At 40.7% G+C, this 24,743-nt stretch overlaps 1 pseudogene; it reads left to right on the top strand.

Annotated features, from left to right (window-relative positions):
- The window catches only part of LOC129624235 (craniofacial development protein 2-like), a 70,944-nt pseudogene that overhangs the window by 13,694 nt on the left and 32,507 nt on the right, over positions 1-24,743 (top strand).

Consider the following 24,743-nt stretch of genomic DNA (forward strand, 5'->3'; position numbering starts at 1 on the left):
CTTAATTTTCTTTTGACTACTTTAAATGAGAATCTGGATTTACCTGAGAGATTTAAAACTGATTGACAAGGCCCTTGAGGTGATCTCAGCTGCAGAAACAAGAAGAGTTAACTGGGCAAGATAATGGAGTCAATTTTGTTAATTCTTCAAGTAGTTCAGTTTCTTTTCTTCTTCAGTCAGTTTTGGGGGGATAATTATAAAAGCAAGAAAAATCAGATTTACAACTCTAAGTCTTTCCAAGTGATTTAAATATGTACTATTAAGTGTTGACTGGGCAGCTTAATGAAGCCCAAGATTTAGAGCCGCAGCAGACTTAATAAATGCCTTAATTTTCTTACAGATTTCTCATTGAAAAAGTGTTTATAAGTTAAGTTTTGCACAGGATTTAATAAGTATGTGCTATCCTTGAGCATGATATGGAATCATGTTGAAAAATCCTCAATTGTCACTGTGGAATTTTGGACACAAGATGAAAGAAAAAGTTGATGTATCTTTCATTTTGATAGAACCCTATTTCGTTCACTGTAGGTATTAACAGGAGGTTTTGTAAAAAGGAAGGTAGTGGGGGAAATGACAAATCTAGAAAAAACAACAACAAAATACCCCTCCATATAACTGGCCCTGATATACCAAAGAAAAATTAAAAGAATAACTCTATTACTAACTTAGTAGCTATTGAAATTCAAAATCTGCATCCTTCTTTGTGCATGCTAAGTCACTCCAGTCATGTCCGACTCTTTGTGACGCTATGGGCTGTAGCCTACCAGGCTCCTCTGTCCATGGGATTCTCCAGGCAAGAATACTGGAGTGCCCTCTTCCAGGGGATCTTCCTGACTCAGGGATGGAACCTCTGTCTCCTGTGACTCCTGCATTGCAGGTGGATTCTTTACCTCTGAGCCACTGGGGAAGCCCCGCTTGATCTTACAGAAACATTTGCGCAAATACACAAGGGTATGAGAACAAAGTTGTTTGCTTCTGTGTGGTTTATAACAACACAAAGTGGCATCCCCATTTGTCCATCAATAGGGAGTTAATAAGTTCCATTATTTCTATCCATACAATTAACTAGCTAGATCTATAGCATAGATATAAAAAGTGCCTATCACGTATTCATTCGTTCAGTCAAAATATTTTCTTGAGAGTTGATTGAATACTAGTCAAGATGTTAGGGATAAAGGATGGGAGGGATGAGGAGAGTCAAGGCCACAGCTCTCCTCAAGCCAGCATGTGGCGAGAGAAAAGAGAGAAGAAAACAGTCAGATGATTTCAAATAGTTAAGCTATCAAGAAATAGAGCCAGGTGATACAGTAATAGGGAGTGATTGGAGAGGCTATTTGTTTGTTTGTTTTTGAGGCAGCTTTGAGTCTACAACTATGTAGCTTTTAAAAATTAATTTATTTGTAATTGGAGGATGATTGCTTTACTATGCTGTGTTGGTTTCTGCCATACATCAACATGAATCAGCCGTAGGTACACATGTGTTCCCTTCCTCTTGAACCTCCCTCCCACCTTCCACTCCATGCCACCCCTCTAGGTTGTCATAGAGCTCCGGGTTGAGATCCCTACATCATATAGCAAATTCCCATTGGCTCTCTGTTTTACTTATGGTAATGTACATGCTTCAACGCTACCCTCTCAATTCATCCCACCCTCTCCTTCCCCTGCTGTGTTCACAAGTCTGTTCTCTATGTCTGCGTCTGGGGAGGCTATTTTGATTAAGGAAGGCCCAGAAAGTGACATGTGACTTGGAGACCAACGGTCTAGGCAAACAGAAGAGCATGTGCAAAGGCTCTCAGGTGGGATGAGCTTGGTGTCTCCTGAATAGAGAGGACCCACACAGCTGGCACCAACTGCTGTTAAAGAGATCTTAGGGAGATGGATCTCGGAGGGCTTTGGCAGCCACAGTGAGGAATTTAGATTAATCCTATGTGCAGTAAGAAGAAGCTGGTGAAAGGTTCCCAGTAGGGAAGTGAAATGATCTGATAAATGATATAAAAAGATCACAGTGGCAGTACCTGCTGAAAGGGAAGAGAGAGGCAGGGAGAAACATCCAGCCAGAATTGCAGAGTCTAAGTAAAAGATGATAATGATTTGGCCATAACTTGGGCCAAAGTGAAGTGTTGATTGCTCAGTCATGTTCAACTCTTCGTGACCCCATGGACTGTGGCTCCCCCAGGGCGCCTCTATCCATGGAATTCTCCAGGTAGGAACACTGGAGTTGGTTAGCTATTCTCTTCTCCAGAGGATCTTCCCAACCCAGGGATCAAATCCAAGTCTCCTACATTGCAGGCGGGTTCTTTACCATCTGAGTCACCAGGGACACCCAAGGTTATGTCAAACACTGAATGAATTTGAATTCTCTTTTGGAGGGTGGTATCATTGAGACCACCTGCTATAGAAATCACTGCTTCACGTCTCTCGACTTGAAACTAGATCTGGGTTCTTACAAGGCTTCTCCTTAATCTCTCATTTTCCTCCTCCAAATCTGAGAGGCATGAACGAACGATTGAAAGAATGAATATTGCCAGGTCTGCGGTATCTCTTTCAGAAGACCATTGGTAAGATTAAATAAGATAAAACTCATGAAAACATTTGGTAAAATGTCCAAGGGTTCTGTTAGTATCAGTTATTAGTATTGTTGATTCAGAGGGGCTCCAGATGGAGAGCTGCACTGCAACTGGGCTCCTGGCTGTCATCTCCCCAGTGTCAGAGGGGTTGTTGTTTTAGTCACTGAGTCGTGTCTGACTTGGTGCAACCCCATGAGCCGTAGCCTGCCAGGCTCTTCTGTCCATGCAATTCTCCAGGCAAGATTACTGACATTTGTAGCCATTTCCTTCTCAGGAGATCTTCCCCATCCAGGGACTGAACCTGCATCTCCTGAATTAGCAGATGGATTCTTTACCTCTGAGCCACCAGGAAAGCCCCTAAGGTGTTTTAATTTGTAAAAATCAGCCCATTGTCACAGAGATAAGTGAGCACTTCTGCAAATCTTCTAGAAGGTGGTTTCTCTATGGAAAGTGGATAAAATGCATCTCATCAATCAAAGCAGAGCAGGGAGATGAAGCTGAGGGAGAGCGAACTAATTAGTAATTACAAAATAATTGGCTGCTATGCAAGCAATAAAAATAATAAAATATTTTCCAAAGCATTCCTGGCATGCTGGAGTGATTTCATTAAGTCAAATTTCTCCCAGGGCTTAAACTCTTCCTGCTTGTGAATTAGTCCCTTTGGGGGCTATTCTTTCTGTCAGGTATGAGGGGAAAGTTCAGGAAGTTCTCAAAGCCCAGATTTTTAGTAACTTCTAAGTCTTTTACTTGATATACAGAAAATGGGTAGGACTTTCAAGGAAGTAATTCCTTCCCCTTACACTTTAAGAATTACAACTTCAGGGAAGGAAGGAGAGCTTTAGTCTCAGGTGAAATTGCTTGTGATCATAAACATATAATATGATATATGGGCATAAATGGAGACAATCTGTCAATTCACTTAATATATATTTTTGACTGCCTTCAAGCAGTAGATACTGAAGGACATTCCGTTCATGTTTTATAACCAGTGTAGAGACTATTGTATCTGAAAGACTTTCTCTCCCTGCCTGTCATTTTTGGAGAGAAGAGCAACTCCAGGTTACCCGTGCATGCTCAGTCACTCAGTTGTGTCCAACTTTCTGCAACCCCATGGACTATAGCCCGCCAGGCTTCTCTGTCCATGGGATTTTTCAGGCAAGAATGCCTGAAAATGCCAGGTAACCTGGAGTGCAGGTTACCCAGGGGAGGTTACCTCTCTGTCTGAGGAAGAGTCAGACAGAGAGAAGAGAAGGAAGACCTGTAGGATCCATAATGATTTATTAATCCTGAAGCCACAAGCAACAGTCATTTCTTCTGTAAAATTTAATTGACGTCACTGACTTTGAACATTCATGCTCATTGCCTTTGAGTTCAATCTTATCTTGGTTTCATCATACCACCCACTACCTCCCTCTACCTTCAAACAATGGACCCATCAAGCCAGTTCTGAGCATGCCCCAGGCTCACTTTCCTAGGGGAAAATTGAGCATTACCTCATTTCCTGAAAATGTGTCCAACAGAAACAAAACACTTCTCTCTATGAAAAGCAGACAGCAATATTAACGTTTGCCAATTTGGTTGGTGATTTGCTCGCTTCAAGGACCACAGAATGTTTGTAGTAGGGCTAAATGTGTGCCAGTGTAGACTTTGGGAAGCTTTTCTTTTTTGTTCTTGAATATATATTTTTAGCAAGTGAGAAATAATGATCTTCCATTACAAAATAGATATGTGGTTTGCACAAAATTAACATGATTGGATGTTCACCCAGCAAAATGAAAGTTGTGATGCAATATTTCAAGTCAAAAGTATTTTATGGAACATTAACATATCAAGTGAGAAGAATGTTCTTTGTAATCCATAATATTGATTCATTAAAAAAAGAGACTTCATGGAAAAGAATTGTTCATAAGTTATTATTGCTGTTCCCATAAAAATATTTTCTGTTTAAATTCATAACAAATGTTCTGAGGAGGAGAAATGTCTTTTCTATGTTCCATTTAACAACACAATAACTTTGTTTTCAGAATCTCATTTTATTCCAGCTGGAAGATATATGATCTTGTTATACAAAAACAACCACTTCATCTCTACAGAAACTTATTATAAGAATTTATGATTATCATGTTCTATGGAGGGTGTAAGGCACAATCTTTATCAAGTTTAAACTACATGCCGTGCAGCTGAAACTTCATCTTTGGGAGGATTAGATCGAAATTACTTCAATAAACTTCTAAACACAGTTGAATGTTAAGACATTTACAGCTATTTGATAGAAATGTGATCATGTTTTGTCTTATAATAAGACTATTAAATAATGTTATCAATAATTATGATCCATCCTCATTGTATCTGTTTAATAAAGAAATGGCAAAAGATAGAATGTAGGATAAAATTGTGAGGGAAGGGGCACTGAGGTGTGAATGCTGAAGCTTGGATGTGTGACCTTGGTAAGGTCACGTGACAGGTGATTCCATGAAGACATTTCCAAGACTTCTGATATTATTACATAAGAACACTTCTGACACAAGATATTCCTGGCTCTAGGTCTTTGAGATTCATTTCTCTCTAAGATTCCTTTTCTTCTGACATAATCCTAGACATGGTTTAGGTCTGGCCTTAAACAGCCCTTGCTCTGAGAGTTGCCCTGTGTACCGCATTTTATTCACCCCTGGTGACCAGGTTGGAGTCCCTGCTTTGAACATGCATTTCACCCTGAGCTTCTCCATTTGTATTACCTCACATAAAATTTGTTACTATTTATATTCCCCAAACAAGGACAAGGATCTGGCTGCCATGCCAACATTCTATACTTACCTCCTGGCACAGAACTTGGGGTATAGTGTATGCTCAGTCAATATTTTATAAATTGAATGAACAGATCTTCATTCTCACAGTTCCATTATCACCAGACTATTAGATATGAGCTCAACACTTGTTCAACTGGAAGATGGAGAGTTTAAAGAAGAAACAGATTTCCCTCTCAGTTTTCTAATTATATCTCCTAAACTTTTGTCTGATGGATATACTAATATAGACTCGAAGGAAGTTGTTGTTCTTTTGCTCAGTTGTGTCCTACTCTTTGTGACCCCATGGACCCCCTGGCAGCATGCCAGGCTTCTCTGCCCTCCACCAACTCCCAGAACTTGCTCAAACTCATGTCCATTGAGTAAGGGATGCCCTCCAACCATCTCATCCTCTGTCTTCCCCTTCTCCTCTTGCCTTCGATCTTTCCCAGAATCAGAGTATTTTCTAATGAATCAGCTCTTCTTATCAGGTGGCCAAAGTATTGGAGCTTCAGCTTCAAGAAGTTGTAGGTAACAAAAAAATATCTTAAAATTAAGACTTCTTTTTTTGGGTTCCACTTAACTGGGAGGTTCAAAGAATATATTTGGCTTTGGGAATGAATGGATCTAGGAGTTCCTATCATGCGATTATAAAGCCACTTTTCTTTCTCCTCTTTTATCACTGCTTTCTCTGTGTAGACTTATTCTTAAGGCTTCTGTGGTGGCTCAGTGGTAAAGAATTCACCTGCCAAGGAGGAGACATTGGTTCAATCCCTGGGTTGGGAAGATCCCCTGAAGAAGGGACTGGCAACCCATTCCAATATTTTTGCCTGGGAAATCCTACAGACAGAGGAGCCTGGCAAGCTATCTATGGGGTCACAAAAGAGTTGGACATGACTTAGAGACTAAATAATAATAATCTCTGCATAGACTTATTCTTAGGCAGGATCTTACTGCTTGAGGGTAAAGTTGGCCCCATCTTACATTGTTGGTATAGCTCAACAACCCATAACAGCCAGAATTTGATTTTAGGGTCAAATCTCCATCCCAGGGTCCATTGTGCAGCCACAGAAGGTGTGGAAATTTGTTTCCCCTGGGGAGGTGCTCACCGGGTGTGGGAGAGGAAAGAGTCTCACAAGAAAGAAGAATTTGTTACCAGAAAAATGGGACAAAACCTTGGCCATCACGATTAACTGACAAAGAAGTACTGGACATCCTGGAAACCTGTCACCATTGGCTCCGATGAGCCATCTTGATTTTGCTGGTGGAATTTTGCTTGATCGGAATGCAGGTGGATGGGAGGGCACTTTAGACACTTGCTTCCCTTCATGTATTGACTCATTACATACAATATGTGTACCAAGGTCTAGGGATATAAGAATGAACAGGACAGACAATGGTCTTTGCCCTGATGAGACAAAGCAAGGAAACAAATATGATAAAAATTGTAATAAAAGCTATAAAGAAAATGAACTTTAAAGTCTTCATGGGTTAACTCTCATTTTCTTCATCTTTTCTCAGTATCTTCTAAGTAATGAGGTCCCACCTTGACACTCTCTTAAAAACTTACAACCCGCTCCATCCTGCCCTGTTCACTTCTCATTCCTCTTCCTTTTTCTTTATATAGCTTCTTTGACCTTCTAACATAATTGCTGACCTTCTGACATACTCTATATTCACTTATGACTTACATATTGCATGCATGCTCAGTCGCTAAGTTGTGTCTGACTCTTTGCAACACTGTAGACTATAGCCTGCCAAGCCCCTCTGTCCATGCAAAAATATTGCAGTGTCTCCTGCATTGGCAGGCAGAGTTTTTAATTTTATTTTTTTAACCACTGAGCCACCTGGGAAGTCCACGATTTACATATTGAATTTGCGTATTTTGTTTTCACCATTCCCTTCCACTGGAATCCCTGCTAAAGGCAGGGATTTTCGTTTTCCTGTTTTGTTCACTGATGTATCTTCCAGTACTTCATACATAGAGGATGCTTGAAAAATATTTTTGAATGAGTGAAGGAAATAGAAAATACTGGAGATGGTTTGTTGTTGTTCAGTCACTCAGTCGTGTCTGACTCTTTGCGACTCCATGGACAGCAGCACGTCAGGCTTCCCTGTTCTCACTATCTCCTGGAGTTTGCTCAAACTCATGTCCATCGAGTCAATGATGCCATCCAACCATCTCATTCTCTGTTGTCCCCTTCTCCTGCCCTCAAGAGATGATTAGGATGAATTTTAGACAAGGGACACAGTGATAATTTTGTAAACAGAGATGTAAGCTGAGATGTGAATAGTGAGGAACTAGTCTTAAGGCTCTATGGGGGGAATGGGATGCTTTAGTTAAAGAAAGCAGCAGATAGAAAGGAAAGAACTTGGAAAGTTTAAGAAAATAAACATATTGGTGGGTTACAGCATGGTGAGCCGAGGGGTGAGTAGCCATGGTAAAGTTGGAGAGATGTAGAGGCCAGATCATTTGAGGTCCTGTAGCCCATGGTAAGGAGTTTGGATTTTTATTCCAGTGTGATGGAAAACCACTGAAAGGTTTTAAAGTAAGGGAGCACATCATTGGACTTACACTTTTATCTGCTATTTCTTGAACTGGTTCAGAGTTATTTTCCCTGTCCAAGCAAACTTAACCTCTCCCCTGAATTTCATTTAATGGGTTTTCCCCATCTCAATCTTATCTTCGCACAGCAGCTCTGCTGCTCATATCTGAAGTCATTCTTCCTGCTGAAACCTGGAATGCCTTCCCAATATCTCCAAGGCAAAACCCCAACTCTCCTTGAATCCTACAGGCTCTGACCATCTGCCTCTCCTGCTCTTCTTGCTCCCAAATGCTTCTCTCTTGCTCACTCCTTCACAGACACTTGGACCTTGATGTAATTTCTAGAACACACCAAGCTGCTCCTTCTTAGAGCCTGCCGCGGGTCCCTCCCCTGCCCCCTCCATACCCGATTACTGCCTCTTCACGTTTCTGGTTTGTCTAAATGTCACTTCCTCAGGGAGCTCTTCCTTGCTCACTCCCAATCCATTACTCCACTGTGAGCTCTCATTGCATCTTGTACTTTTCTTCAATAACTTACATGCACACTTGGATGTTTATTTTCTAATGTGCTTTTCTCTCGAAACTATAAGCCCCACCAGGGCCTGGTCTGTGTCTATCTTATGCACTATCTCTCACAGAACCTGATTGTGGTAGCTTAATACATATTTATTGACTGATGTAATGAGTTAAATAAATAGTTTAATCAAAACACAATTAGACTTGCTTTTTTAGTTAACTCATTATTTATTTATAGACCTTTTGTAAACACACCCATTCAACCTCATTCTTTTTGCCCTTTTCCTTTAACTGCTTTATTTTTAATTTACTATACTTTTTCTTCGTTGGCCTTGTCCAGAAGTTTTTCTCCATCCATTTTCTTCCACAGTGATAATGTCCTGTGTTGGGGTTGGTTCTCAGGGCCATTTCTGTCCATGAGAGGCAACAGCTCTGTCATTCCATTTCCTCCCTGCTTTGGGAGCAGGGTCATCCACTGAGTCTGGGCCATTTCTTTATGTACAACCACATGGTGCTCATTTCAGAAGAGACTGATGACTTTGCAATGGTAGGAAACGTGACTCCCTCTGGAATTCTTGGGTTTTGTTTTTTATTTTTATTATCTTTTATATTGTTTTAGTGAAGTATAGTTGCTGTACAATATTATATAACTTATGGCTGTACAATATAGTGATTCACAATTTTAAAGGTTACATTACATTTGCAGTTATTATAAAGTATTGGCTGTGTTCCCTGTGTTGCCCGATATATCCCCATAGCTTATTTAAAATTTTTTTAAAATTATTTTAAATTTTAGTTTAATTTTTATTGAAGTATAGTTAATTTACAAGATTTCAGGTGTATAGTAAAGTGACTTAGTGTTTTATAACATACATTATATATATATGTATATATATATATATACATATACTGTGTTGCTCAGTGATGTCTGACTCTTTGGGACCCCATGGACTGTAGCCAGCCATCCTCTATCCTCTGTTGTAATCATCCTCTATCCTATACTGTAGCCATCCAGTCTCTTCTATCCATGGGGATTCTCCAGGTAAGTATACTGGAGTGGGTTGCCATGCCTCCTTCCAGGGGATCTTCCCAACCCAGGGATCGAAAGGTCTTCCACATTACAGGTGTAGAGCTATATATATATATATATATATATATATACATATTCTCTTTTTTCAGATTCTTTTCCATTGTAGGTTATTACAAGATATTAATATAGTTCCCTATGCTATACAGTAGGCCATTGTTGTTTATCTATTTTATATATAGTAATGTGTATCTGTCAACCCCAAATTCCTAATTTATCCCTCTAAGTCCCTAATTTATCCCTCTCCCTCTGGAATTCTTGTTTTTTAGCAAGTATCTCCCCACATGTGCAATTAACAGATTAACAATTAACAGTTAATTAATTAACTTTCTACTTGACAGTAGAAAGACACTGTGTGACCACCAGGTTGGCTCTGGCAGAAGTGCAGTCTTGAGAAGCTGTGAGACCCTCTATAGTGAAAAAACCAGGCCAGAAAAAAAGTGAGGGCAGTGTAGCATGATAATGCCATGGATACATTTCTCAAGGAGATAAGTCAAAGCCATTTTTTAGCAGGCAGAATAAGTGTTTATCAAGGAAACAAGATTGGAAGTGACTTCAGCATTAGCCATCCCAGTGAACAGGTGTTGAGTTCACCAACCTCTTTCCCTTTTGGTGGGATCTTGACCTACTGGTTCCCTCCGAAAAATCGGTCGGAAGTCCGCTGGCGCCTGGCTGAGCTGAAGGAATGGGCTAAAGGAAAGGGGACCAGGACTGTGGGGGAGTGACACGCCCTTCAGGAGGGACTGGGAAGGCTGGTAGAGAGGGCTGTAAGGGGCACAGAGGTTGGAGAAGAGTCAGCCCTGTGTGGCTTAGTCAACTTAGTTACATGAGGCTCAGCTGTCAGTTGAGAGGCTTGGTTTCACAACCACCTCGCCCAGTGTGGGATGGGGCCCCATAATAGAGTTTTATGTGATTCTCCCTTTACCTGCAGAGCATGGTTAAACATGAACTTGTGTGGCAGAAAGGACCAGCCCTGGTTTTCAGCAAAGAGCTTTTTAATAAAGCCATAATAGGATGAATCATAGCCTTCCTCAACCTCTCTTTCTTCTCTTTATGTAATTTTAATTCTCTTGTTTGTTTCTGAGCTAATGTCATCAGTTTTATCTACTTGTCCAAATTAACTCAAACCTCTTAATAACATCAAGTTAGTTTTTGTTACTATGTAATATTTCCTGTCAGGTTTCTGTATTAGATGCATGCGTGTCACAAATAACAACAACAATATGGCAGACTGTGTGAGCTGTTGGAAAGCTTCTGGGCAGTGTTTCCTGGAGATCAGTGGGTGATTCTTCTCTCCGAGAGGCTCCATTGTCACATTGGAATTTTTGAATCAAAAAATTTTCTGCAATAAGGTGGTTATAAAAGGAAACCCTTAAATGATTAAATGCTTTAAGTAAAATATTTTTACTGTAAGAGCCGAAAAAACTGAAGTAAGGACTGCTAACTGGAGTTCACAGTTTAGGAGAAAAAATAGGATAGAACATTCTGAAGGAGATCAGCCCTGGGATTTCTTTGGAAGGAATGATACTAAAGCTGAAACTCCAGTACTTTGGCCACCTCATGCGAAGAGCTGACTCATTGGAAAAGACCCTGATGCTGGGAGGGATTGGGGGCAGGAGGAGAAGGGGATGACAGAGGATGAGATGGCTTGATGGCATCACTGACTCGATGGACGTGAGTCTGAGTGAACTCCGGGAGTTGGTGATGGACCGGGAGGCCTGGCGTGCTGCGATGCATGGGGTCGCAAAGAGTCAGACACGACTGAGCGATTGAACTGAACTGAACTGAACTGATGGTAGTAAAATGTCCTAATCCACTTACTTGTTTTTTAACTTATTTATTTACTTATTGCCATATGGATCAATTAAACCTGTCAATCCTAAGGGAAATTAACCCTGAATATTCACTGTAAGGACTGATGCTGAAGCTGAAGCGCCAATACTTCGGCCACCTGATGCGAAGAGCCGACTCACTGGAAAAGACCTTGATGCTGGGAAAGACTGAAGACAAAAGGAGAGGAGGGTGGCAGAGGATGAGATGGTTAAATGGCATCACTGACTCAATGGACACGAATCTGAGCAGACTGACTCTGAGAGATGGTGGAGGACTAGGAGGCCTGGCGTGCTGCAGTCCATGGGGTTGCAAAGAGTCAGACACAACTTAGTGACTGCACAGCAACAAACAGCCATGTGGGGAGTAAACGATTATTTTGTTTCTTTAATTTTTGGTAAACAATTATTTTAAAGCATTTTCAATATAAATGACTTTCTTTTACTTAAAAGTATTTCATACCTTATTTCTATATTTGAGCACATGTCTAAAACTTGGTTTGTGGTAAAAAGGAGCATTTCTCCTTTGTGTTATTTGACAGGGTGGCAGTTGGACAGAAGAGTGAGATTGTGTGTTTTATTCCATTGGAAGGCTAAGAAACTTGACTAACTCTCCTTATTTGGAGAACAGGAAGTGGCCTAGGATTGAGATCCAAAAACATCAAATTTGTTTGATGTTACCAGTAGAGACCTGCCTTGATGTGGCTTCTTCAGATGTAACTGGAACTGAAAATTGTGACATCGAAAAATGGTGGGAGAGTTTGAGGAACATTAGTCAGAACCTGTTACCTGAAATTGCAGCCACTGAAGTCACTGTTTCCAGGGTAAATGTCTGATCTTACAGAATCTCTGCAATTATGATTATCTGAGAAAAGGTTTGTTTGAGAAGACCAAGAATTAATTAATATAACATTTTGAGGATTCCTTCTAAGCCATTCACATTTCTTTGATCTCTTTAGCCACCTCAACTCATTTCTAGTCTTTCTACTTCTTGACTGAATGAAATAAACACAATTGGTTGTTTCTGGATGCCTGTATCAAGATTACCTGATGTTCCTTAAGATAAAGTTCTAAATTCCACACTGACTAGAAGGATCCAAGTTTTGGAAGCTGTATTTTTGTTAAGCTCCTTGTTTTTTTTGGCATCCTAAAATTTGGAAACCACTGGTCTCTAGTATACAAACCAATAACCACACATATAAGGAATACTTTAGTTGCTACTGATATTACTAGCTGAATTAGTTTTAATGAAAACTAAGGCTGAGTATTTGACATTGTTACTACCTGTTTTTGGTTATTTAAATAATTCTTTCTTTTTAAAAAACTGAAGTATAGCTGATTTACAATGTTGTAATATTTTCAAGTATATAGCAAAGTGTATATGTGTGTTAGATGCTCAGTCATGTCCAATTCTGACTTTGTGCCATCTTTGTGACCCCATGGACTGTAGCCCCCCAGGCCTCAGGCACCTCTGTCCTTGGAATTCTCCAGGCAAGAATACTGGAGTGGGTTGCCATTCCCTTCTCCAGGGGATCTTCCTATATATATATATAATTTTTCAGATTGTTTTCCATTATTATATAGATTACAATAAGATATTGAATAGAGTTCCCTGTCCTATACAGTAAGACCAGGTTTATCTGTTTTTACATATAGCACAGTGTAACTGTTAATCCCAAGGTCTTAATTTATCTCTCCCATCTTTCACTCTTTGATAACCCTTAGTTTATTTTCAGTCTGTGAATCTGTTTCTGTTTTGTAGATCAGTTCATTTGTATCATTTTTTTTTTAGATTACATAAATAAGTGATATCATATGATCTTTATCTTTCTGTCTGACTTACTTCCCTTAGTATGATAATCTCTTCAGTTCAGTCACTCAGTCATGTCCGACTCTTTGCAACCCCATGAATCACAGCACGCCAGGCTTCCCTGTCTATCACCATCTCCCGGAGTTCACCCAGACTCATGTCCATAGAGTCAGTGATGCCATCAAGCCATCTCATCCTCTGTCTTCCCCTTCTCCTCCTGCCCCCAATCCCTCCCAGCATCAGAGTCTTTTCCAATGAGTCAACTCTTTGCATGAGGTGGCCAAAGTACTGGAGTTTCAGCTTTAGCATCATTCCTTCCAAAGAAATCCCAGGGCTGATCTCCTTCAGAATGGACTGGTTGGACTTCCTTGCAGTCCAAGGGACTCTCAAGAGTCTTCTCCAACACCACAGTTCAAAAGCATCAATTCTTTGGTGCTCAGTTTTCTTCACAGTCCAACTCTCACATCCATACATGACCACTGGAAAAACCATAGCCTTGACTAGACGGACCTTTGTTGGCAAAGTAATGTCTCGGCTTTTCAATATGTTATCTAGGTTGGTCATAACTTTTCTTCCAAGGAGTAAGCGTCTTTTAATTTCGTGGCTGCAATCAAAATCTGCAGCGATTTTGGAGCCCCCAAAAATAAAGTCTGACACTGTTTCCATTGTTTCCCCATCTATTCCCATGAAGTGATGGGACCAGATGCCATGATCTTCGTTTTCTGCATGTTGAGTCTTAAGCCAACTTTTTCACTCTCCTCTTCCACCTTCATCAAGAGGCTTTTTAGTTCCTCTTCACTTTCTGCCATAAGGGTGGTGTCATCTGCATATCTGAGGTTATTGATATTTTTCCCAGAAATCTTGATTCCAGCTTGTGCTTCTTCCAGCCCAGCGTTTCTCATGATGTACTTTGCATATAGGTTAAATAAGCAGGGTGACAATATACAGCCTTGATGTACTCTTTTTCCTACTTGGAACCAGTCTGTTGTTCCATGTCTAGTTCTAACTGTTGCTTCCTGACTTGCATACAAATTTCTCAAGAGGCAGGTCAGATGGTCTGATATTCCCATCTTTTTCAGAATTTTCCACAGTTTATTGTGATACACACAGTCAAAGGCTTTGGTGTAGTCAATAAAGCAGAAATAGATGTTTTTTTGGAACTCTCTTGCTTTTTCGATGATCCAGCGGATGTTGGCAATTTGGTCTCTGGTTCCTCTGCCTTTTCTAAAACCAGCTTGAACATCTGGAAGTTCACAGTTCACGTATTGCTGAAGCCTGGCTTGGAGAATTTTGAGCATTACTTTACTAGCATGTGAGATGAGTGCAATTGTGCAGTAGTTTGAGCATTCTTGGGCATTGCCCTTTTTTGGGATTGGAATGAAAACTGCCCTTTTCCAGTCCTGTGGCCACTGCTGAGGTTTCCAAATTTGCTGGCATACTGAGTGCAGCACTTTCACAGCATCATCTTTCAGGATTTGGAAAAGCTCAACTGGAATTTCATCACCTCCACTAGCTTTGTTTGTAGTGATGCTTTCTAAGGCCCACTTGACTTCACATTCCGGGATGTCTGGCTCTAGGTCAGTGACCACACCATCATGATTATCTGCGTCATGAAGATCTTTTTTGTAGAGTTCTTCTGTGTATTCTTGCCACCTCTTCTTAACATATTCTGATTCTGTTAGGTCCATACTGTTTCTGTCCTTTATCGAGCCCATCTTTGCATGAAATGTTCCCTTGGTATCTCTAATTTTCTTGAAGAGATCTCTAGTCTTCCCTATTCTGTTGTTTTCCTCTATTTCTTTGCATTGATCGCTAAAGAAGCCTTTCTTATATCTTCTTGCTATTCTTTGGAACTCTGAATTCAGATGCTTATATTTTTCCAAATAATTCTTTATAGAGAATGTGATACCTGAGAATAAAAGAGAAAAATATCATTAATTTTAGCCTCCTCTCTTCTTAAGCTTAGAATATTCTAGACCAGTGGTTCTCAAGTTTAGCTGTGCCTCAGAATCACCTGAAGATTCTGAATCTGTTAGAACACAGATTGCTGGACCTCATCCCCAGTGTTTCTGGTTCTGCAGGTCTAGGGTGGACCTTAAGAGCTTTCTTTTCTTATAAGTTTCCAAATGTATTTGTCTTCTAGGGTTGATGTCACAAAATACAACAAACTGGGTACCCTGAACAAAAGAAACTTATTTTCCTCACAGTCCTGGAGGGCAGAAGTTGAAGATCAAGGGCTGAGTTCTCAGAGGCCTCTTGCTGGCTTGCAGATGGCGGCCCCCTTGCTGCCTCTTCTCATGCTCTTTCCTCTATGCCTGTGCAGCCTTGGTGTCTCCTTGGCTTCAAATTTCCTTTTCTCATAGGGACAAGAGTCAGACTGAATTAGGGCCCACCCTAACTGCCTCATTTTAAATTAATCATCTCTCTTTTTTAAATCCTTCTTTTTCATGTTTTAAATCATGAAAATATGATAGCACACTTATGGGCGACTTGGAAAATACAGAACAAGGATACATGTGGTTCCACTATATATTGCAATTTTTTGATTTAAGTAGATAAATTAAGATTTTTTTGTTGGAGCTTTAATATCGGACTCTCGGAAATGAATAGAATGATGTATAGAGAAGTAGAAGAAGATAGTAGACCTGAAAAGCATTATGAACCAATTCAACATGATGAAGATTTATATAATTTTCACACAACAGTAGGATACAAATTCTATTCAAATGACTTTTGAAAAGCCATTTTCCAATCAGGTAAGACAATTCTTGGTTTCCTACTCTTTTACCAACTAACTTGCTCCCAGTGATCTTTCTTTCTTCTCTGTTTCATTTATTATCCTTAGCAGAGGATTTTCCAGTTTGTAGTTTACCTCTCTCCATCCTCACTGACTTCAAGTCTGATGCTTCAAGTGTCAGATACTGTTACCTATGCCATGCAGCCCAGCCCCAGGCACAGAAACTGTAGTTAACCATACAAGCTAGTTGTGTTTTATCAACAGGATGCCACAAAGCCAAAACTAGACTGAACCGGCTAGAATCAAGATGGCCAGTAAAGTAGGCTGAAGTGTTAGTCTCAGTCGTTTCCGACTCTTTGTGACCCCATGGACTGTGGCCCACCAGGCTCCTCTATCCTTGGGATTCTCCAAGCATGAATGCTAGAGTGGGTTGCCATTTCCTTCTCCAGGGGACTTTCTTGACCCAAGGATCCAAAGAGGGAAAGAACTCCCTGACCAAGCCAGGAGAATTTGGTTCAGCTAGGACCCCGAAGGGGGCCTCACATCTAATTTGGTAATGATACCAATGTGAGTATCTTCCCAGTAATGCACATTTATGCATTCAGATTGGAGGTTATCTTGTTTGTTACTGATCTGCTCTTCCTCCTGCCTTCTGTGTTTCTGTTCCTGGTATGACCATTTCCTTGACACTAAAATGGGACTGTGAAGCCATATCTAACATTTTACCTTGCTCTGCTCCCCATGTCTCATCACCAAGTTGAACAATAACTACCTTTGTATTTCTTTGTCCCCTTCTCTTCTATTTCCCTTGCATCCAGCTTTATGTAGGTTTCATCAATTCTTCTTTGAATATTGCAATAGCCTTCTAGCCAAAATCCATTCTTTCAGTCTTTCTCTCCTTTAATGAATACTATCTCCTGTTGCTAGATAAATCTTCCCAAGTTCAGTCCAGTTCAATTCAGTTGCTCAGTCATGTCTGACTCTTTGTGACCCCATGAACCGTAGCACGCCAGGCCTCCCTGTCCATCACCAACTCCCAGAGTCCATCCAAACCCATGTCCATTGAGTCGGTGATGCCATCCAACCATCTCATCCTCTGTCGTCCCCTTCTCCTCTGCCCTCAGTCTTTCCCAGCATCAGCGTCTTTTCCAATGAGTCAGCTCTTCACATCAGGTGGCCAAAGTACTGGAGTTTCAGCCTCAACATCAGTCCTTCCAATAAACACCTAGGACTAATGTCTTTTAGGATGGACTGGTTGGATTTCCTTGCAGTCCAAGGGACTCTCAAGAGTCTTCTCCAACAGCACAGTTCAGAAGCATCAATTCTTTCGCGCTCAGCTTTCTTTATAGTTCAACTCTCACATCCATACATGACCACTGGAAAAACCATAGCCTTGACTAGACGGACCTTTGTTGGCAAAGTAATGTCTCTGATTTTTAATATGCTGTCTAGGTTGATCACAGTCTTCCCAAAGCATAATTCTAATAAAAAACTTTGAGTGTTTTCCCACAGTCTGTTCAATAGGCAACATAGACCTAAATAAAGCCCAGGGTTCTGTTATAAGAAGAAAGGGTGAGTAGGAAACTGTCAGTGTCTGCCAATCTACCCCACTGACTCCTGAAGAACACATCACTCCTTTCCTTTCTTCCTCAAGGGAGATACTCTGAAATGCAATGCAGTTAGAGCCTCCAGTTCAAGGTTAAGGATTTCTGCCTGCGTAGTCAGCTCCCTTAGATATCAGAGGGGATCATTATGGTCTGACAAAAAGTTACTACCCATCTGCCATGCCCAATATTCAACAGTAGGTTAGAAACACAAAGACTGCAGTATAACTTACATGCAGAAAATCAAAGACTCTGGGCTATAGCAATTTTTTTTCCTGTTTTTTTTTTTTTGGCCACATGTGTGATGTGTGGGATCTTAGTTACTCAGACCAGGATTGAATCTGGGCACCCTGCACTGGACCACCAGGGAATTCCCCAGAGCAATTTCTAAATCACGTTGGTTGAGAATAGTGAAGACCCTAGCCCAGGGAGTTGAGTGATTTCCATGGTCATTGTCCTCAATGCCACGGGCTCTCTCTCTGGGATGCTCTTCCTGGTTGACTCTTCTATATGGTCTTTCTAAGGTGGGCATTCTAGAGTGGGCTTTTCTTAGGGGCTGCATTCCTATTTCACCTCTTTTTGGGGATAAGCTTGAGGACTCAGGGATTGTTTAAGAGATTAATATCACAATACTGCTGGCTAGCCTAGGGTTTTATGGGCAATACAAGTCCTACAAACCCAAGGGGCTTCCAATTTACTTGCTGCTCTTCTGTTCTGTGTGTGGGTAACCCAGAATCAGATACCTTGTCTTAATAAGGTTTTTGAGCCTGAAGACTCTCTTCTATTACATACAGACCTCTGTTCTTTGCCAACTACCCCTCTCCCAAACTGAGACTATTTGGAAAAAAAAGGCATGAAGGGTCTTGCTAATTAACTGCTTCCACATTTAACAGAAAACTCTTAAAGGAAGTACACTGTACCCGACAAAAGCAAAAGGCCATGGGTTTATCTGCCCTGAAGGCTGCTTTTGCTTCTGCCTCTGGCCATGGCTTATAATAGCTTCACTTTGAAGTAAGAAGCACACAGCTTCTTCAGTCTGAAAAGACTCTAAGTAAGACTTAGTCTGCTGGCTATAGGCTCTTAACAAAGCTGTCTTCCTTCGCACCCTGATGGCAGATTGGCTAGCTCTAATCTGGGCTCGTCTTTTTTGTAGAATATTACTGGCAGTGTTTAGAATTAGCCAACACACACTAACACTCTAAAAATGTCCTGTTATTTTCGTGAACGTCACAACCCTTTGTTTGTCCCTTCCTGGGTTCTGCGGGCTACTGTTTTACCAGGATTGCCAACTTTCCAGTCTGCAATAGTTTTGTCATTGCTGATGTCATCCAACCATGTCCTTTAAATGAATCCTATAGTTTAGCTAAAGCAGCAGTGCCCTTTTGGTATAAAAATCTTTGTTAGTTAAAATTAAGTTTGGTGCCTGTGTCAGTGGCTTAAATGATGTGTAAATTTATCTCTCTTCCTTGTAAAAAAAGCTTTGAGGGAGGCAGTCTAGAGCTGATATACAGACTCCACAGTATACTAGTGTTTCAGGATCTTCTAACTTTCCTCGTCAACTGCCTAGAATGAGACCATTGACCATGTGGTTCAAGTTGGCCACTGGAATTCCAGACATCACACTTGTTTTCCATACACAAAGATATATAGGAAGAAGGAGAAGAGTGTAGCCATTCTCTTTCCTTGAGATTTTTCTGGGCATTCTATACTACATTATATACTCTATACTACATGATAACTGATGGTTATAATGAGCTTCAAAGAAAGTTCATAAGCTTCAGGAGAGGCTGGATTGATATATCCAGCTGTTTATCAAAGTTCTGCTGCTAAGTAAAGGGAATGTGGATATAGGGGTTGGACATTAACAGCCTCTGTCACAACTAACTTTAATGTTTAAATAATTATAAAGCAAAGTAAACAGTTTTATGTGCTTTAAGTGATCTTCAAGTAGATTTTACTGGGAATTTGGGTGGGCAGAAGTGGAGGTGGGGTAGATCAGAGGTAGCCTCCAACTAGATGGACCATGGAAGACTATTTTCTTTTAACTTTAAAAAATTGTATTTATTTTTTAATTGGTAGACAATTGCTTTACAATTTTGTGTTGTCTTCTGCTCTACAATAATGCGAATCAGTCACACTTAGACACGTGTCCCTTCCCTCCCTTCCCTCCATCCATCCCACCCCTCTAGGTCATCACTGAGCACCAGCCTGGGCTCCTTGTGTTATTTTGGCAGCTTCCCACTGTCTATTTCACATATGATAGTGTATACCACGGAAGACTTTCAAAAGAAAGTAGCACATGAATTCATTCTTTGAGTGAGAGGGAAGTAGGACATTCAAGCTGGAGAGGCTGAGACATGAGTGCAGACATTCTGTGCCCTAGGTGCCTCGCTGCCCTAACCCTAGTCCCAGTTCTGGACTCGAATAGAATGTACATTAAGGAGGCAGGCAGCAAGCAAGGGTGGGATGTGGGCTTTACCCAAGTCAGGTGAAGATACAGAAGAGTGCTCCTACAGATGTCAAGAAGAAAGCCTAGCATCGCAGGCCAGTTCTCCATTGCAGCCTGGCAATGCTTCAACCAAAGGAAGAATTCTGTTAACCAGCAGAGTAATTTCTGGTAGACCGTACACCAAAGACAAATCACATTCGTTTTGCCATGGATATTCTGAGATTCTGAGTAGCGTTTTACTCTTTTTATGATTAGACCTATATCAGATCTTGAGTAAGGAAAGATTCAGGACATCTGCTAGGATGTTAACATAGCTGACAGCTGCTGTAAAGCTGCACAAAACCAGGATAGAGTGGGGGAGGGGCAGTGGGGGAGGGGCAACGGGACAGCCTTCTCCCTGTGTGGGCTGCAGGGCGCATGCTCACATGAGTCAGCTGCGGGGAACACTCCCTGGTTTGCGGTGCAACACTGGCGGGGTTATAATGTTACCCTGGGGATGCAGGGGACATGTCCTGTTCTCAGTTACTCTAGTCTGAGAGTAGCTTGGTCATTTGCACTGAGGATGAAGATAAATGGTTACAAAGGCCCTTAATAAAAACATTAAACTGGGAAATGTGAGAAGTTGGTTATACTGCATGGTTGCAATATTGTGAAAGCAGAAATGTCACGTCACCGCTTTCCTAACCTCTGCAATTAAGAAACTGGAGTTCTAGGTTTATAATTTCTATAACCACATGTTTTAGATCCTGTCTCTTTCCAGTGATAGTTAAAGATATTGTGCTGGAAACTCCATTCATTAGTTGGTCTGTCTGCTGCTCTCTGATAGATGGAGGTGGGGAGTTGATTGTCCAAAACAAATGAAAAGTAATAGATGCCATTTATTGAGGTACTTTCTAGATGTAAATCTCTTGCCATTCATTATCTCATAAAACTCTTTGTTCTTACCTCTAATTACAGACAGATAATGGAGGTTTATAGAGATACTAAGTTTCGTGTTCAATGGTCATCTTGCTTATGTTGGCGAACGTTCTCAATTGGTAACCCACTTCCTCTTGAGAAAACATCTTTGGGCAACCTCAAGCATAGGAAAGTTATTTTTTATATTTGATCCAGAATTTAATTCCTTACAACTTCTGCCTGCTGATTCTAATTCTATCCCTAAATATGCAAAAATAGTTATCATGTTTGCAGGTTTATCTTGTCTCCTGATTAAAAATTTAAATTCCTCATGTGGTCTGATTTCATGCTTCTTCCATACTGGACTTGCTATTCTTTGAATATGTTCCAGTTTGTGTATAAGCTTTAAAAAGGTGAACACAGTAATCCACCTGTAGCTTCTAAATGCATATTCAAAAGGGGACGGTCACCTCCCTCATTCTAGATATTATACTTCTATTTATGGAAACTAGAATTTCATTACATTTTTTTTTTAGTGTGTCAGGAAGGAGGCATTAATATTTTATAGTTGACTTCCATTGAAGACACTGCTGACAAAATCTGTAATCTTATTTCTTTTTTTACATTTGTTGTCCATACTCTATTTTTGCAGTCAGGTTTTTTTTGGATGCAAGCGTGGATCTTACATTTGGCACAGTTAAATAACATTTTATGAAATTCAACCCATTGCTTTAGGTGCTGAAGATCTTTTTGAAGACTGATCTTGCCATCCACTGTACTGACAATTACTTCTAGGTTCCTTTCATCAGCCAGTTTGAAAGCCTGCCCTCTATATCTTCTAAGCAAGTACAACTAATAAGATGGGGCAGAGATCTGACCAGTGTTTGACACTCCCCTTCCATTTGACATTGATCCAGCCGAAGGAGACCAGTGCCTAGCACCTGTCAGATGGCAGTCTGTCTTTTCTGTGCTCCTTTTGGTATTCAGATCCTTGTTTATAATCTTTTCCTTCAAGCTATGGCCTAAAGTCTTTCATCATTTAATGTTTCAAGGTCTGCACGTTTTCAAGTCTAACTCATAGCCTACAATGTGCATGAAGTTTGTTCTGAACAACTGTGATTTCCCATCTCAGAATTCCCTTTGCATAGACCCTTTTTATTACTATTATTTGTTGAAGTATAGTTGATTTATAATATTATATTAGTTTGAGGTGTACAGCATAGTAATTCAGCATTTTTGCAGATTATACTCCATTATAGGTTGTTTTAAGTTAATGGCTCTAATTCCTGTGCTATGCAGTATATCCTCATTGCCTATCTATTTCACACATGGTAGTCTGTACCTGTTAATCTCATACCCCTAATTTGTCCCTCCCACCTTCCCTCCTTTGCATAGACTCTCAATTCTCAACCTCCAGTATACTGGAGGTAAGCTCTGTCTTTACGTTCAGTCTCATGAAAACAAGAACATGTTAGTTATTAGCCTCCAGCATCTGGTTACTATAATGTCAGGCTGAGGGTAGTGTTCCATTGTTACTTGCTTTTGGTTGATTAGGGCAGCATTTCTCAATGGTGGATGGTTTTGTCTCCCCTTCTTCCCTCCTGAAGGAACGTTGGGGAACGTCTGAGGATATTTTCAGTTGTCTCAACTGGGGAAGATGCTACTGGCTTCTAGTAGGTGGAGCCAGAGGTGCTGCTCAACATCTAAAATGCACTGGACAACCCCCCACGTCAAAAGATTATCAAAAGTGTCAGTACTGGGGCTTCCTTGGCAGTCCAGTGGTTCCATGCATCCAATACAGGGGGCATGGATTCGATCCCTGGTGGGGGAACTAAGATTCCACATGCTAAGCGGCCAACAGAAAAGTACTTGGAGTGCTGTTAATTAACCCTGTATTAGACAATTCAGATGTGTTCTGACTGACTTTTTTAAAGAGGCACACCGTCTGCCTATTAATAGGTACTTTTTGGTGGCAGGTAACCTTTCTTAGAATGGATGATGTTTCTATTCAGTCATGTCTGTGTTTCAGGCCAGGGCAGTTAGTCTTGGGTAAATGATCGAAAACTTGATGGTGAGGGAGGTAGCAGGTATTACTACAGACATAATGAAGCTGATTTCACAAGCTTCACCTGAAGATTAGTTTGATTAGTTTCTGGCCATGCTCTATTCAAATATCTAGGTTTTTGCCTCCTCAGTCAAACAAATTTTGTTAGAATGAGATAATAATAGCTTTCCTCCAGTTATTTCATAAAGGTATTTTGAAGAGAAAGGAGATAATGTACTAAAGAATTTTGAATTCTCTGCTGGGGAAATTGCTATTAAAACATTATAATGATAATTAGCAGTGGCAGCCTGGGCTATGGAAGAACAGAGTAGCTTACATACACTGTGTTACATTCCAAAGAAAAGAACTAATTAAGGCAAACATGTCGTTCTGGTTCTAACACCTATTTCTGTGGCCAGGGCCGATCCCCTAAATAGAAATATGCCTTCTGCCTATGACCTGAGGAGACCCTACTAGATACTCCCTCTCTGACCCATGAATGGGGCCAGGGCAGAAATACTGGGTGAGGAACAGTCAAATGTTTGCCAATTTTAGTGTGCAGAATGCTTTGACAATTTCTAAAAATTGAAGGCTTACTAGATGAAGAAAGTCATCTCTTGATGAACTCAGCTTGTTTTCATGTTCTCTTCCAGATCTCAGGGGATTTTTGTTTTTAAATTGAGGTATAGTTGATTTACCACATTGTGTTAATTTCAGGTGTATGGCAAAGTAATTCAATTTTACATATATATATATATATATTCTTTTTCAGATTTTTTTCCTTTATATGTTGTTACAAAATATTGCATATAGTTTCCTCTTCTATACAGTAGGTCCCTGTTGGTTATCTCTTTGAAGTAATTCATAGTAGCGTGACTCTGTTAATATCACACTCCTAATTTCTCCCATCTCCATGGTTTCCTTTTGGTAGCTCTGTTTTCTATGTCTGTGAGTCTGTTTCTATTTTGTAAATAAGTTCATTTGTATCATTTTTCGGTGTGTCTTCCACAGATTGTTGTTGTTCAGTAGCTCAGTCATGTCCAACTGTTTTGCGACCCAGTGGACTGCAGCCCCCCAGGCTCCTCTGCCCATGGAATTTTCTGAGCAAGCATACTGGAGTGGGTTGCCATTTCCTGCAAGATCCCATATGTAAGTGATATTATATGATGTGTGTCTTTCTCTGTCCGACTTACTTCACTTAGTATGACAATCTCTAGGTCCATCCATGTTGCTGCAGAAGGCCAGGGGGATCTCTCAACAGCCCCAAGGAGTTAAAGGACTTCTAAGTGGTGACAGTATGACTGCCCCCAAGCGTCTGTCCCTTTGGCATGCAGTCCCTAGCCTCCGTGATGCCTGCCCGCCTCACCTACTGTTTGTCTGTGCCTCTGTGGCTGCTGTGTGGTTGGCATCCACCCCCACGCTGGCGTGCCAAAGGAGTGAATGAACAATGGCATAACCTGGCACTGACGGGTGTTTTAATAACTGTGGAAAATGAGGAATTTACAGATGCATGAGTCAAGCACCCACTTCAAAGGTCCTCACCCGAAATCCTCCTGAAATTAGAAGCAATACTACTGAACACAATGCACCCTTTTGCATGGCTGCCCAACGTTACTATAAATCTGTGTGTGCAGCGTTTGGGAAAGTTACATTACTGGGAAACCAGTGCACAGCTTTCATCTGGGATTTATGTGTAGTGTTCAGTAGGTAGGCCCCGCTTGGGAAATAGGAGGTATGTCATGGGAAGCAATTTGCTTTTCACCCTCAGCCAAGACTCAAAACAGGCCGAGGCTATTCGACCAGTTACTTCACCGGCGACCCTACATGGTTAGATTTTCCTAGGACTAAACTGCCTTTACTTTGAATAAAGAGCAT

This window comes from Bubalus kerabau, chromosome 12, assembly GCF_029407905.1.
Source record: "Bubalus kerabau isolate K-KA32 ecotype Philippines breed swamp buffalo chromosome 12, PCC_UOA_SB_1v2, whole genome shotgun sequence".
In the NCBI taxonomy this organism is placed as follows: Eukaryota; Metazoa; Chordata; class Mammalia; order Artiodactyla; family Bovidae; genus Bubalus; species Bubalus kerabau.